Source organism: Brassica rapa, chromosome A01, assembly GCF_000309985.2.
Source record: "Brassica rapa cultivar Chiifu-401-42 chromosome A01, CAAS_Brap_v3.01, whole genome shotgun sequence".
In the NCBI taxonomy this organism is placed as follows: Eukaryota; Viridiplantae; Streptophyta; class Magnoliopsida; order Brassicales; family Brassicaceae; genus Brassica; species Brassica rapa.
This window is the reverse complement of record NC_024795.2, coordinates 20,349,164-20,364,735: the sequence shown is the minus strand read 5'-3', so window position 1 is coordinate 20,364,735 and position 15,572 is coordinate 20,349,164.

Here is a 15,572-nt window from a genome sequence, read left to right as displayed (position 1 = left end):
TAATGGTTAGTTGGTTTTGGAGTTATTACTTGTTAAAGTTTCCCCTATTAAATCTCCAAATCGTCTTTCCCTTCTCTCTAATATGTTCTCATTCTCTAAAATCTCTTCTCATTCTCTATAATCTCTTCTCTTCTTCTTCCAATGGATCCAAGGAATCCATATAGGCCAAACTCAGGTTATGTGGGGCTTCTTAACAACCTTCAGAATAACAAAGTTCAGGATAACTTTCCTTATGAAAGTTATCCTTCCAGTGTCGACATTGGCGCCTCTGAAAACCCTCCCTTCAGTTCCCAAGAGCCTGACGGTCCATCCCAACCTGAGGACACACCTGTGGAACGTGTGAGAAGGAAATGGACGCCGCGTGATGACGAGGCGGTGATTAGTGCGTGGCTTAACACATCAAAGGACGCTGTTGTCGGAAATTCTATGAAGTTAAAGACCTTTTGGAAACGCGTTGATGAGTTTGTTGCAGAAACTCTTCATGAGAAGATAGAGAATGTTCACTGCAAGCAGAGGTGGCACAGAATCAATGATCAAACGAACAAGTTCTGTGCCGCATTCTCTGCTGCAGAGAGACAAATAACCAGCGGTCAGAGTGACAATGACTTACTAAATGTGGCTCATCAAATCTTCTACGCTGATCAGGGTCACAAGTTTAACCTCGAGCACGCGTGGTGTGTCCTGCGGCACGAGCAAAAGTGGATAAGCCTTAACACACCTACGCCCACCGGTGCAAAGAGAAAGAGTGGTGAAGTGAATTCTGAAACTGCCGGCGCTCATGTAGGTGAAGAGAGTCCACAAGCACCAGTGCGTCCTGAAGGTATCAAAGCTGCGAAAGCAAGCAGGAATAGTAGTAAAGGGAAGGCTATTGAGGACTATAAGAGCATTTACGAGCTCAAGTGTGAAGATTTGGCTAGGAAGGAGAAGCTGTCTAAGATGGCGATATTAGACACTCTCCTTGCTAAGACCAGTCCACTAAGTGAGAGTCAAGAAACCGTAATGAACAAGCTCTTGGCCGAACTCTTTTAGTTTTTCTAATTAAGCACCTGTCTTAAACCGTTGTGAACAAGCTCTTGGCCGAACTCTGTCTTGTTTAATATGTATGAAAATGTAGCTTATGTCGTGGATTATGTTTTATGTGCTTGTGTTATATGTGATGTTATGTTTTAACTAATGATAATGCTTCTCTTATGTTTTATGTGCTTGTGTTACGTTTAAAAATATGAGAATGTGTAATTAACATAACTGTGATGCTTTTGATATTAATTTTTACAGAAAACTGAGGTGTGTCCTGTTTTATTATGCTCAGGTCATGGGTTTGGATTATAGCTACACGCAGCCGTCTCAATCGGATGATTATGGTTTAGGCAACACAACAGAGAGTGACCACTGCTCGACAGAAATGAATATTATGCTCGACCAAGCAGAGATTGAAGCTTCGCGTGTTCAGTACCCTCCGCAGCCGGAGGTTGAGTTCGGCTTCCCCAGGGAATGCTACTGCGGTGGAGAACCGGTTCTTAGGACATCTATCACGGGGAGAAGGTTCTACTCATGTGAGAACATCGACGATGGAGACTGCCATGTATACAAGTGCTGGGAGGAAGCGGCTACAGAGGAGATCAAAGCTTTAGGTACACAGTATGCTCTGCTATCAGATAAGATTGATTATATTGCCGGTGTTAGTGACTACGAGTCTGAACTAAACCAGGTAAAAGATCTCCATTACCAGACGGAGCTGAAGGTGACTATGCTTGAGAAAACTGTCTCTGATTTGGCCAAAAAATGTCATGGGTTTGAGCTCGGTCTAGGTGTTATGGTTCTTGTAGTAATGGTAGTATCCATGTTTGTAGTATTTAATTAGGAATGCTAGTAATATGTATGAACTAAGATCCATGTTTGTAATGTATACAATCTGTGATACATTAAGACTTGTTATTTCTATCCATGTTTGGTGATGCTTGGTTTTTGGTGGTAGTTACACACGTTTTTTACACCTATCAATCACATGAACTCTTAAGAAATGTAATAACCCGTGACAAGATTTTTCCATGTGATTGTTAATAGCAAATGTAATAACCCGTGACAAGATTCTCCATCACATGTCATTGTTTCTTTCATTATCAAGTCACGGAGATATAAAGATTCTAGCTTATAAATATGAGTTTCCTCTTGTCAAAACAAATACTCAAATCTCTCTTCTCTTTATTTTCCCTCATTTTCTAAACTATCACAACCACATCTCTTGATTTATCCTTAATGGCATCTTCATCTCATTATCATTACCACAGAGATGATGATAATGATGATTTCGATACCCACATTGAAGAATTTTTAGAGGAGTATGATCCTATACCAGAACCAAAAGAGAGGAAAAAGCGTATTTTTATTGAGAGACATCGAGAAGAAGGCCATAACCAGCTTTGGAATGATTATTTTTCCGACAATCCGACATATTCTACTAGTTTATTCCGGAGACGGTTTAGGATGAATAAAAATTTGTTCCTCCGTATTGTGCATCGCCTCTCCACAGAAATTCCGTATTTCCGACCGTCAGAAGATGCAACCGGACGAGGAAGTCTTTCACCTCTACAAAAATGTACGGCAGCAATTCGACAATTGGCATATGGTGGTGCGGCCGATATGGTAGACGAGTATATACGTCTAGCTGCTACAACTGCTCGAAAATGTTTGCACAATTTTACCGCGGGAATCATCTCCTTGTTTGGCGATGAATACCTACGACATCCCACACCGGAGGATCTGCAAAGACTTCTATATGAGAACGAGGAACGTGGATTTCCGGGAATGATTGGAAGCATCGACTGTATGCATTGGGAGTGGAAGAATTGTCCCACCGCTTGGAAAGGAATGTATTCACGCGGAACCGGAAAACCAACTATTGTCTTGGAGGCTGTCGCTTCGTATGACCTCTGGATATGGCATGCATTCTTTGGAGCTCCAGGTACTATGAACGATCTTAATATTCTTGATCGATCGCCTGTTTTTGATGACGTTATTAACGGCATCGCGCCACAAGTCAACTATTATGTCAACGGAAAAGAGTACCATCTAGCATATTATCTAGCAGATGGTATATATCCGAAATGGGCAACTTTTATTCAATCTATTCGGCTACCTCAAACTGAAATGCAGACAAAGTTTGCTACAACCCAAGAAGCAGTTCGTAAAGATGTTGAGCGTGCCTTCGGAGTCTTGCAAGCAAGATTTGCCGTTGTCAAAAATCCTTCTAAGTTATGGGATAAAGAAAAAATAGGAAATATTATGAAAGCATGTATCATACTTCATAATATGATTGTCGAAGATGAAAAAGATGCAAACACTCTGGAAGAATTTGAAGATGAGGATTTAAACTTTACTGTTAAAAGATCAAAAAATACAGGCTGTTCAATTGCTCGTCGGCAAGAAGTTCGGAATCCACATACCCATCAACAATTAAAACAAGATTTGGTTGAACATATATGGGCTAAATTTGGACATATTCCAAATTAAAAGTAAGGTTAAAATTGCTATATAATGAATAAATTGTGTGTTTCCTTTTTTTTTTGTGTTTGTTTTTTAATTGCAATGTAATAAAATGTTTGAAATTTTCTAATTAAATGAATAAAATTTGATTTTCTTATTAATTATTCAATTTGTTTTATCTTATATATTTAAGTTTCGCCAAAAAAAAAATATTATACTTAAGGACCAAACAAAAGTCCCACTAATAATCACATAAATTAACCAAAGTCCTTATAATTGTCCTAAACTACTAATATGATTAAAATATACTAAGGACTCTGTTTTTAGTCCAACCGATATTCATGGCCTAAGAAACTGATGGAATAACAGACTTGTCATCAAAAGTTACATCTAAACTTGCTAAAGTCTCTTCAGTACAAACCAAGTTTTCTGAGGCAGAAGAAAAAGGCTTCTTAGGAGGGTAAATTTTTTCTTTATTCTTCAGTCCAAGAGGTTATCCGTGAACCTTGTAGCAATGATTAATAGTGTGACCGTTACCACCACACCACAGTGAGTGCAAACAGGACGAGGTTTGTATGCAAATGCAATATTAAATTTAAATGATTAAAATGAACTAAATGAGATACTGAACACCACTAAAATCATAACATATCATATTTCCATGAGAAACTTGAAAGGTGGATGGATCCATTCCACTATCACCACTTGTCCTTGTTGTACGGTGACTATCCTCTTGATCAAGAATGTTGTACACTTTTAATAGAGAAAGCAAAATTTTCTTCATGAGTATCTGATTGCAAATGTGATCATAGCTGTTTTTGAGCTCCATGAGAAAATAAGTGACTGTTAATTTTATTTTTAGCCAATAAATCTTCAATAGTTTGAGCTGGCGCATGTAGATCTGTTCAATTTTCCCAAGGCGACTGAGTCTGAGTATGATAAGAGGAGAAATCAAAATTGCCTTGACGAAGAGAGTAAAGCTGGTGACAAAGTTTGTATAGTCTTGGCAAACTTGATTTGTAAAATCTTGTGTGTTTATCATTCCAGATATCATAAGCAGCTTTGAAATAGAGAGCACTGGTAAAGATCTTCTTTGAAATGCGATTAAGAAACCAAGATTTGACCATATTGTTATAATGATTCAGAAGCGATAATACAGATCAATTTCAGCAGGCATAACAATCGATCAAAGCTTATTCTTCGCCTCTAAGCTAGCTGTCATCGAAATAATCCAAAAACCATAGTTCGTTCCTTCTAAGAGTTCATAAGTAAAAACAAAACCAGGATGATCCAAAATATGAAGATGACATGGACTATGAACATTTTCCAGAAAAATTGATACCTCAAAGGATTTGGAGCTCGAATCGGACCTGATTAAGGCAGATTCTGATGCGAAATGATTTAGTCTGAAGATCCTGAAGCATCGTGAAGATATTTTGAGCTAGGAGGCTTATTGTGATGCGTCGGAGTTTGATTCTCTAAATTTATAGTTCAGTATTTTGAATTACACTTTCGTTTCCCCCGTATAAAGAGTAAATTTGAAGTTTTTCCCCCACTTCATGATATTTATCTGTTTTAAGAGCGGAGCTTGAAGAAGTTCCGGAGGATTGAGATAAGTATCAACACCAGATAAATATGAGACCATTGATGATTAATGATAAAGTTGAGATCTGCGTTGATTGATGGAAAAGATGAAGGTCGAATGAAAAAAAAAATACCATTGCGATGAGCTCAACAACAGCTCTAAGAGCATATCATATTAGGATAAGAGAAAATATTCTTTATTAATTGTAAATGAGTACAATTTCAGCTAGATATTATCACTCTTCTACACCAACATATGAATATACAATCTAAGTATTTTATACATGTCAACTAAGAGCATGATTAACCCGGTCTCTTATCCGGGTTTCTTAACTCATGATTTGATATTTTTTTTTACAGTTTTCAGCTAAGAGACGGCTCTTATATTATCTTATTTAAGAGACGGTTCTTAACTTTTCTTAGTTAAAATCTAAGAAAAACTAAGAACCGTCTCTTAACCGAAGCTAAGAACCCCAGCTAAGAGACTGAGGTTAACCATGGTCTAAAAATCTCCCTTGGTGATTGAGTTTCAGAATCCAAGAGCACACGCAATGCTCCACATTAGGCACCATGATTTATGTGACATCAAGAGTTATTAATCCTTCATATTGCTTCGCACGATTCTTATGGTTTAATGGAAACTAGAGAATGATCCGTGCATCTCCGCATGTATTGTTCTTACAGTTTTAAACATTGATATTTGTTTTTCAGAATTAGTGTTATATATTTTTGATGTGTCGTAATATAACTAACTGTATTCAAACGACATGGACCGAATCAGGTATATGGTTATTTTTGGTACAAATATCTCAATCTGTTTCAGATACATTTGTTATTTTGATATTTTTAGGTTCGTATACATCATAATCGAACTTATCCAGACCCATGAAGACCCAAATCAAAACCCACACATAAATTATAATATTCAAGCAGGGTCTAATTTATAAAAAAACGATACCCGAAAAGAACAACCCGTACCTAAATGGATAGCCAATTTTCAGGTCTAACTAATTTTATAAACTAATGAGGATGACTCATTCTATGTGTTTGGCTAAATTAACTAAAATATAAAGAGTTTTTTATATAGTAAAATAATTATATGGAGAGAAAAATTAAGTGACAATTAATATAATACATTTTTCTTATTTTGATTTAGGTTATTATTTTATTCACAAAAACATGTCTTTAAATTATGTTTTTGGCTACGTAACTTTTCACCGATTGAAACTATAATTTTTTTTAGTAAAACACACTAAACTAAACGTTTAACCATATGTAAAACCCAGTTATTTGATATTTTTATTTTATAATTGGTATAAAGTTAATGTTGATTAGCTAATAAATAAAAATTTGCACTATTATTTTTATGGTAATATAATTAATGATGTGATGTATTGTTAAAGTAAATATGGTTAATGAAATTGTTAAACTGAGTGAAATATGGAACGACAATTAATGTACTTATATTAATGAAATTACTAAAGGACACTATATTTCTTTTTTTATACTGCTATCTATGTTTCCATACTATTCTCATTTATATTTCAATCTATGTTTATAAACAAAACCAAAATGTACTTCAGTTTTAATAATATAGATGCATTCACATATATATTTATATTGTGTGAAGTCATGAGTCTTTTCTTGCTTTTAATTTGGTGTCTCGATTAAGGTTTCGAATGAAAATAGCGATTTGAGCATTGCGGATCAAGTGGACTAAGTGAAACAAGTGCATATCTAGAGTTTTATAGCGGTAGAAGAGTGGATCAATCAGATCTAGTGTGGTCGAAAATATATGTATGAATGGTGGTAGCAGATCAAAGACGGTTCAAAAAATTCAAAAAAAATAATTGTTCATACAAGATTTAATTAATAAATATTTATTTATGATTAGATTTTAGAAAAAAATTTAATTTAAAATAATATGTATAGACAAAATATTTTTCTTTACATTGTAAAAAATTTATTCTTAATAAATATTTTACCCATCATACATATATGTATATATTATTTTACAAAATATAAATAATAACAACTTATAACTCATGATTTTGAAAATACTACATATATACCGTAGATTTTGACATTTGTGTTAATGGGAATTGTATTCTTCACTATATAACTCATAACACAAGATTTTAAGAATACTACATATATATACTTTAGATTCTAAGAATCATTAGATCAAATTATTTTCACAGTACGCAAAACTTCAACTCTTTCAAAATTTAACAAAACTGTCAACTTTTAAAATCAATTAACTCTATCTAAATCTAGCTCCCAATAATACATCCTATATTCTCCATTCAACAAAAAATATTTTTAATGCTGGATAATTATGCTATAACAAACTATGAGAAATATTATAGACGATTCTACAGTCGATAATTCTATATGTCTTATGATGATTCACGTCTGACTGCATCACCTGATCCGCTCTATGGGATCCACGCTTGACGGTACTCATTGCGCCATGCTGCAGATCTCTTGTAAGCCTTTTCTCCATTAATTCGCATAATTATCCATTGCGCCATGCTGCATATCTCTTGTAAGCCTTCTCCGAGGATAGAAACCCAAACTTTCTGGTGTATAAGCATTGATGAACTCTTAGTCAAACCACTGGACTAAGGGAGAAGACTTCAACAACAGTTATATAGAATAATAAAAAATTAAATAATAATGAATAAAAAGTACAATGCTGCACATGTGGTTCAATTTTCTTAACAAAATTTGTGGACTGCTCAAACACTCGTGTTTGATTCGTCCGCAAGTGTGTTCTTTTTGTATTGTTTTTGTTTTACTTTGAATTGAAGTAATATTATACATTTAGTTTGATTTCTAGTTTTAGTTATTGAACATATTTCCTTTTCATTCACTTATCTCTTTATTAGTTTAAAATCTTATTAATTTACATATACTTGAAATAAAAATAAATGTAATATTATATATATATATACATATATATATTATATATGTTAATATTTAAACAAAAAACACTAAATAGTACTATTAAGAATATATCTAATAAATTTGAAAGTTTTGCAAAAATGAATCAAAACAAAAAGTCAAATGTAAAGCTAACCCATAATTTTGTTTTGGAATTTAATTTGTCATATTCATCCCAAAGGTTTGGATTATTATGAAAATGTCATTATTTATTTTTCTCATAAAAGTTTGTTTTATTCAATCATCGTCATATTCATCTTTTATTTACAACATTGACATTGCTATTGTCATCAATACGCTAACCACAAGGAACAAACAATTTAAAGCTCTAAATGCACATAAAATCAACATCTACATCTTCATATTCTTATTTCTTACACACAAACCATTTCCCTTTCACTTCCTCTCTTATTTCAACCAGAAATTCTAACTTTTTTTAATTTCAAAATTTATAACTTATTAGAGTTACTCAAGTTCATGATTATTGGTCAAGAGCGAGTGAGTAACTTTCATTAAAAAGTTATGTGCGCTTGAAGAAGATAAACATGAATCTCACTGAATCTAAAAATGATCTTTACATTTTTTCAGATTTATTCACATAAGTCTTCTCGTCAGGGAAGACTTCTAAGACTTCTACAGAAGTCCTTTGGTCAATGCATACAATTGAGTTAGTTTTACAATTGAGTTTTTGTGTGGTCTTAGAGAAGACTTTTGTGTGCTCTTAGAGAAGACTTTTCTGGAAGTCTTCTAACTTTTCTTTGTTAACAAAAAAAAAGAGAAGACTTCCTAGGAAATATTCTCGGATAAACAAGTTAGTTTTGCAATTGACCGAATTTTGTCAAAAATTTTACTTCTATAGAAGACTTCTCGATTTTTTTATTGGATTCTAGTCAAACCTTTGGTTGTTGAAGAAGACTTTTACGGAAGTCTTCTGCCAAAAGACTTCCACATAAGTATTCTTTGAAAATGTCAATTATCGTCAATTGCAAAAGTAACCTACGCAGACTCTCACTGACAGTGAGCAGACATCATGTAACAATTGAGAAGACTTCTTTCTTCTGTAAAAAAATCAAAATTCTAATACAATTTTCAAAACTAACATGTTTATCCGAGAAGACTTTCAAGAAACTTTTCTTTGTTATTTTTGAGATTTTGTGAAATACAAAAGTAAATGAATATTTACAAAGAAAGACTTCCGTAGAAGTCTAATGTTGAGTAGACTTCTCTAGAAGACTTCCTTTGTAAATTTACAATTGCAAAAACGACTTAAATGGAAGACTTCAACATAAGTCTACTTCAAGAATACTTAATAAACTTTTATTTTCTCTAAAATTAAAAGGAATTATTAATATTTTCTTGTTAATTCATGTATATTAGTCAATATTGAAGCTTATGAATGAAATTCATAACTTAACTGGTTATAATTTTTAGGTTACAAATATTCATGTTTATTAATGTTTCTAGCTAATCTGAGAAGATTTATTAAGATGTCTTCTACGTTAATTTTTGTAAAACTAGTAATTTAAGAGTATTATGTAACTTTAAGATATGCTTTTTAACTTTCAAAATGTTTAAGTAACTTCAAGACTATCAAGTCATATTGTTTAATTTGTCTTCTTAGATCATAAGATATATTTTTTTAGCTTTCATGAGATTATTTTTTTTAATTTTCACATAAAATTTAAGCTTCTCGCTTAAATATTAATTTCCCATTTAAATTTCTTGCTTATATTTAATTTTCTGTTTATATTTAATTTCTCGATTAAAATGTTCCGCTTAAATTTAAGTCTTCCGAGAAGTCTTCCCAAAATACTTCTAGTGAAAGTGTTATATGTTTGAACTTATGTAATTTTTGATCTTGTGAATTTGACTAAGTTTTATTGAGAAGTCTTCTCCCTTAGTTTTAGTATATATGACTAAATTTTGGTGTTGTTGTGTTTTGCTATTGAAGTTGTATCAATAACTTTAATAATGTCAAGTATTTTTGGCAAGATAATACTGTAGACATGAACATATTTACCAAATTCTTTTCATTAACATCTCTTCAAATTTACAAAAGAATCCACAACTAAAAGAGTACACTTACAAATCACAAAACATACCATAAACAAAACTATTACACATGAAGTTAGAAGTCATTCATCTACATATATAAGCTTGGACTCCACTTGAAATCATCCATTTGATAGTCCTCCATGTTAAAGTTTCAAGTTTTTGAAGACTTTCTGGAATAGTTCGGACTTCGCATGCATGAAGACCTCCATGAAGTCTTCCCAGAAGTCTTCAAAAACCTGAAACTTCCATCAGATTCAACCCACTCAGATATGTTTACCAGATGAAATAAATTCAGACATGCAAACTTACCAAAAACGCTCAAATTATGTTTTGACTCCACCCTCATCTTCAATCTACAAAACTTCCTCCTCCACTTTGACACCTCCGGCAGCAACCTCGGAGGCCTCATCCTCCAACTCGAACAGCTCTTCGACTTTGACAACCTTCGGCAGCAACATAGTTTCGAAAAAAAATAAGAGCTTTGAACAACAAAAGGTTACTAGATGAAGAAAATCAGACATGAAAACTTACCAAAATGCTCAGATTTGTTATGAAAGAGGAGATATGGAAAGTCTTCTGGTGCATTATATGTTAGATGACTTCCCAAAATTCTTGCAAAGTGTGACTCAGATCTGAAAAACATGCATATCAAAAAACTTTTAAATGGCTTCAAAACAAAGAAAAGCTTTAAAAATAATTTTTTATGCTTAAATAATAAATAAAACAGTCACATTAGGTTCAATCTATAACTTTTTAGAATCTAACATATTAAAACACACAAAATATGTATCCAAAATTTATAGGTCTACCTTTAAAAGACTGGAAGATGAGAACCATGTAACGAAAAACATGCAAAAAAAAGATAAATTAGTGAGAAAGACATGAGAAAAAATGATAAATAGATATAAAATTTGATGTTTTCAAGTTTAAAGAATTTTAGAGTGAGAAACATTATATTTTTGTTAGAGCCGTTTGAGAGAAAGAGACATAATGTGTAAATTTTCTTTATATAAGGAGACAAAAAATTTTTAGAAAATTTTCTTAGAAAATTTCTCTAAATTTTACTACACAAAAATAAAAGTTTTAATTATGATAATAATATATATTAATATTAAATATAATAAAATGGTATCTAGACTGCTCGATCAGTTTTTGTTTAATTTGATCCACTTTTGTTTCACTCAAACCGTTATAAACTAGATCCACAATGCTTAATCTAATTTTTTTTTCGTTCGGACCCTAAAACTAGCATTTTCAATCCAAATTATATAATGACATGTCCAGGGGCGGACCTAATTCAAAGACATATCCAGGGGCTGACCCAGTTTAAAAATAGGTGGGGCAAGTGCCACATACAAAAAAAAATCATTAGTTTTATTGACGATTTGAGGAGCGCAACTGATTTAAATCTCTTAATGCACATTTGGTTAAGAACTCTGTTATCTAATATAGTGTGCCACATGTCATAACATTTGTTAGGTCCTGCCCTGATGATGTCACTTCAGTGATGTTAAGCCAGGCAACGAAGAACATATTTATAATGATCGCTTTTCCAGAAATGAACATATAAGTTACTCCCTCCGTACCTAAAAGATCGATGTTCTAAAATGTTCAGACTTTTTAATAAAATATATTAAAATTTAGCTATAAGTGAATAGTTATTTTGTAATTTTATATTTCTTATATTTGTAAACTAGTAAGATTTTAAAAATGCAATTAATATTCTTGAACTTTACAACTTTTCGTTATTAGTTGACAAAAATTACACGTAAAATATAAAATAAATATCTTTTTGAAACAAAAATTTTCACTAGAATATAGATCTTTTAAGAATGGAGGGAGTATAATTAATAGATAGATATGGGAAAGAGAAATGAAGTATATTAATGCACCCTTCTGATCCCATATGACACTATGAACTTAATCTATAATATAATAGTACAGTTGAGTCTTTCCTGAAGTGACACCTCAACATTTTGGTGGGTCCCACTTTTAAAAAATGTGAAAAAAGTTCCAAGCCTATGGCTCGAACCCAGGTTATTGAGATATGAACACCAACATTTATACCACTAAACTAAAGACTAATTTGTATATTGATGGCCGAAACTAATATATATTTATGAAGGTTGAAAACCTTTGCTTCTTCAGTTTTTTCTGTGGGTTGGGCCTACAAGTGTATTATGAGTTTCATTTTTAAATGAGGTTCATCACGTTATATAAAAAAAAATTATAGTTTTTCCATATTGTAAACTGTCTTCGTTTAACATGAGTTAGGGTTCTTTTCATCATTGTCTTATACAAGTCTGAGTTACAGAGTTGCGCTGTGTGTCTGTTTGTAATCTATTTTTTCACCGGTGAACTCTTCATCTCTCCATATTAAATCGATTGATCTTAAATATTCCTGATTTGTAGTCTTTCTGTAAACTCTATATATATGATTCTCATCTTTGATGAACCCAATCTGCATCTCCACAAAACTCATTGATTCCTCTTAGCTTTAACGATCTTCTAGAAAATGTCTCTCTGCCTCTCCAATTCCTCAAACCGGCATTCCCGGCATCCGTCACTCAACCTTCGTGTCTCTCTGTGTTGGTCGTAGTAGTCAGAGCATAGACTCTAACCTCCTCGCTTATGGGATTTCCTGAACTTCAAGAAAGACAATGAGTTTATGGGAATCACGGTTTTCTTCCTTGATGAAAAGGTAAGTTTATTTTTGATTTATCACACTTATTTAATATAATTCTTTTTAATTGATTTCCTGATTCTTTGTTAAATATTATTATTTGCAGATTCCGTGATTCATGGGTTTATTCCCACCGGACGTACTAATCATTACATGCCATCTTTGAAAGTCGGTTCCAATATGAAAGTCGATCGTTTTGAGGTTGCTAGGTGCTCAAGCATGTACAAGATAATTGATCATTCATTCTTCATTCGTTTCATCTCACCAACTATTATTGATGAAGTCATCACGGGTGCTGCTGAGATCAATCTCCAATCATAATTAGACTGTTTGACAATTTCCAAATGATTGCGAACACAAACCTAGAACTCTCTGGTATATTATCATATTGCATCTGGGTTTATAATATGTTTTGTTATCATAACTGATATTTAAACTCGCAGATGTGGTTGGGAAAATCCGTTATGTCCAAGACTCTGACCTTAGCAAAGAAACAACTCGAGTCGTTATCCGTCTCCTCATTGATCCGTAAGAAACTATCAACACACAATTCCCTTTATATTATTATCCATATTGTGCTAACATCAATAATCAAAAATGTGGTTGGGCAAATTCGTTATGTCCAAGACTCTGACCTTAGCAAAAAAACAACTCGAGTCGTTATCCGTCTCCTCATTGATCCGTAAGAAACTATCAACACACAATTCTCTTTATATTATTATCCATATTTTGCTAACATCAATAATCAAAAATATTTCCTATCCAAATTCTGTGGTCGTCTATTTATCTCCCTTACTTATCAAACTAATTTTACACAAATTTTTATTTTACAGCTTAAAAAAAACCACAACAACCCAAACAATCAAAACACCAAAAAGTAGAATTAAAAAAAAAAGATGAATCATTAATGATCACCTCTCTTTTTTGTTAAATCTTAGAAATAAACTTCAAAACAAATATACCAAACCAATCACCTCTACTAAAGCTCAACGACACATACATCAAGTCAGCTAAACAAATACAAACTACACAGCCAGCTATTTAACAATTTACAAACTTAGTTTCGCAGCGAATAAGACGAAGACGACAACCAAAATCAATGAAATTACCTAAACAAAAAAAACATAGTAAGTTATGAACTCTGATAAATACAACTAACAATGATTTTTGTTTACATATTACCCATCAAATAAAAAATAAACAAACACAGCCACAACAGGAGATACAAGAGACAATCCCGACAGACACAAAGGCGTCAACAACAGCTCCACCTGCTCACTCCTCTTGTCTTATAAAAATAGCTTACATGTCCAATGTTAACAGGCCAATGCTATTGTTTTCTTATGAAAAAATACATAAATTCGTTAAAAACACATTAAAGCCCAAATACTCAGGACTGTATTTTTACAAGTCTTCATGTATTTGTTTTAAAGGTCCGGTAAGAGCAACAAGTTTAAAAATAAAATAAAAATATATAACAAACATAATAATGATAATAAAAATTATTACTTAATACACACAACTTACACAACTAAACTGGAGAAAAATATCCAGAAACAAAAGGTACTCTCAACTACTTTAATGTAATTTATATACTCTCAACAGTATAAGAAACAAATTAAAAAGACAAACAAACAATAAGTCTCAGTGACACAACAAACAACAACACGAACTATATCAATCACATTATTAACACAATTTAGTCCTTCATAAGTGGAGAACAATGCATACACAGTTCATCATCACAATTCTAACCCTATAACAATAAAAAAACTTGAAAAACAACATACGTTTTACAGAATAACAAAAAAACAAGTGGCCACATAATGTCACGACCGGGTCACGTACTTGATCCAAACATATGTTGCAGTCGAAGTCTCCTCCGGAGTCACCCAATGCTGCTGAGTCTTCTACCTTCTCTATCTCCATTTTACTGAAATGTATAAGACAAACTCATTGATTTGAAACAAGAACTTTGTCCACAATTCTGCGTTTGCGCGAGGGCAATGCCCCTAATTTATAACATGAGACAAGTAAAAAGTTGCCGCATGCTTGAGATAATAATACTTTGAGAAGTTTATTTACGTTATAGTCTTGCAAGAATTTGTTTGTGACACTTTGATCCATTCCATTTTTTTTTTGTATACGTAACAATTTTTTAATGGAGAAGCCCATGGAATATTAAGGTGAGAACGACCACAATAAGTAGCTAAATCCTCGTAAATTTCTGACTGGCTACGCAGCGCATAGATGATAGTGTCACCAACAATGTTAACAATCAATTCTGTTGGAATAAACTATTCACAATGTCTGGGTTTAACCATGTTTTTAGACAAAAAAAATTGCTAACATGAACATATATACGTGTGTCACCAACAATGCTAACATATACATATACTCATCATTATCTCCGGGTTTTGTTATCTCATAGATGTTTATCTATTTAAAATTCTGAGGGTAAGCTACAGGGTGGTGGACTAATGGTCTTGAGGCAGTTTTACCGTCAATACGGACCCGGCTTCGAAACTCGCTGTGGCCACCCGGACCCTCCCTGCTAATTCCTGGGTGGAAATTATGTGGCTGCTGCGGGCTTCGTGGGATTAGTCGGTTGATTTCGGTCGCCGGATCCCCACGGATACCAAAAAAAAAAGAAAAAAAATTCTGAGGACACCCGCCAGTGATGAAAGAATGTAAATTTCTTGCCTCAAAATAATATTAAAGAACAGAAAAAGTATGAAAGAGAAGACACAAAAGAAGAGAATCTATTACTGATAAAGAAACGTTTTCTCAGTGTTGAGAGATCAACATGCCATTTGTCTCT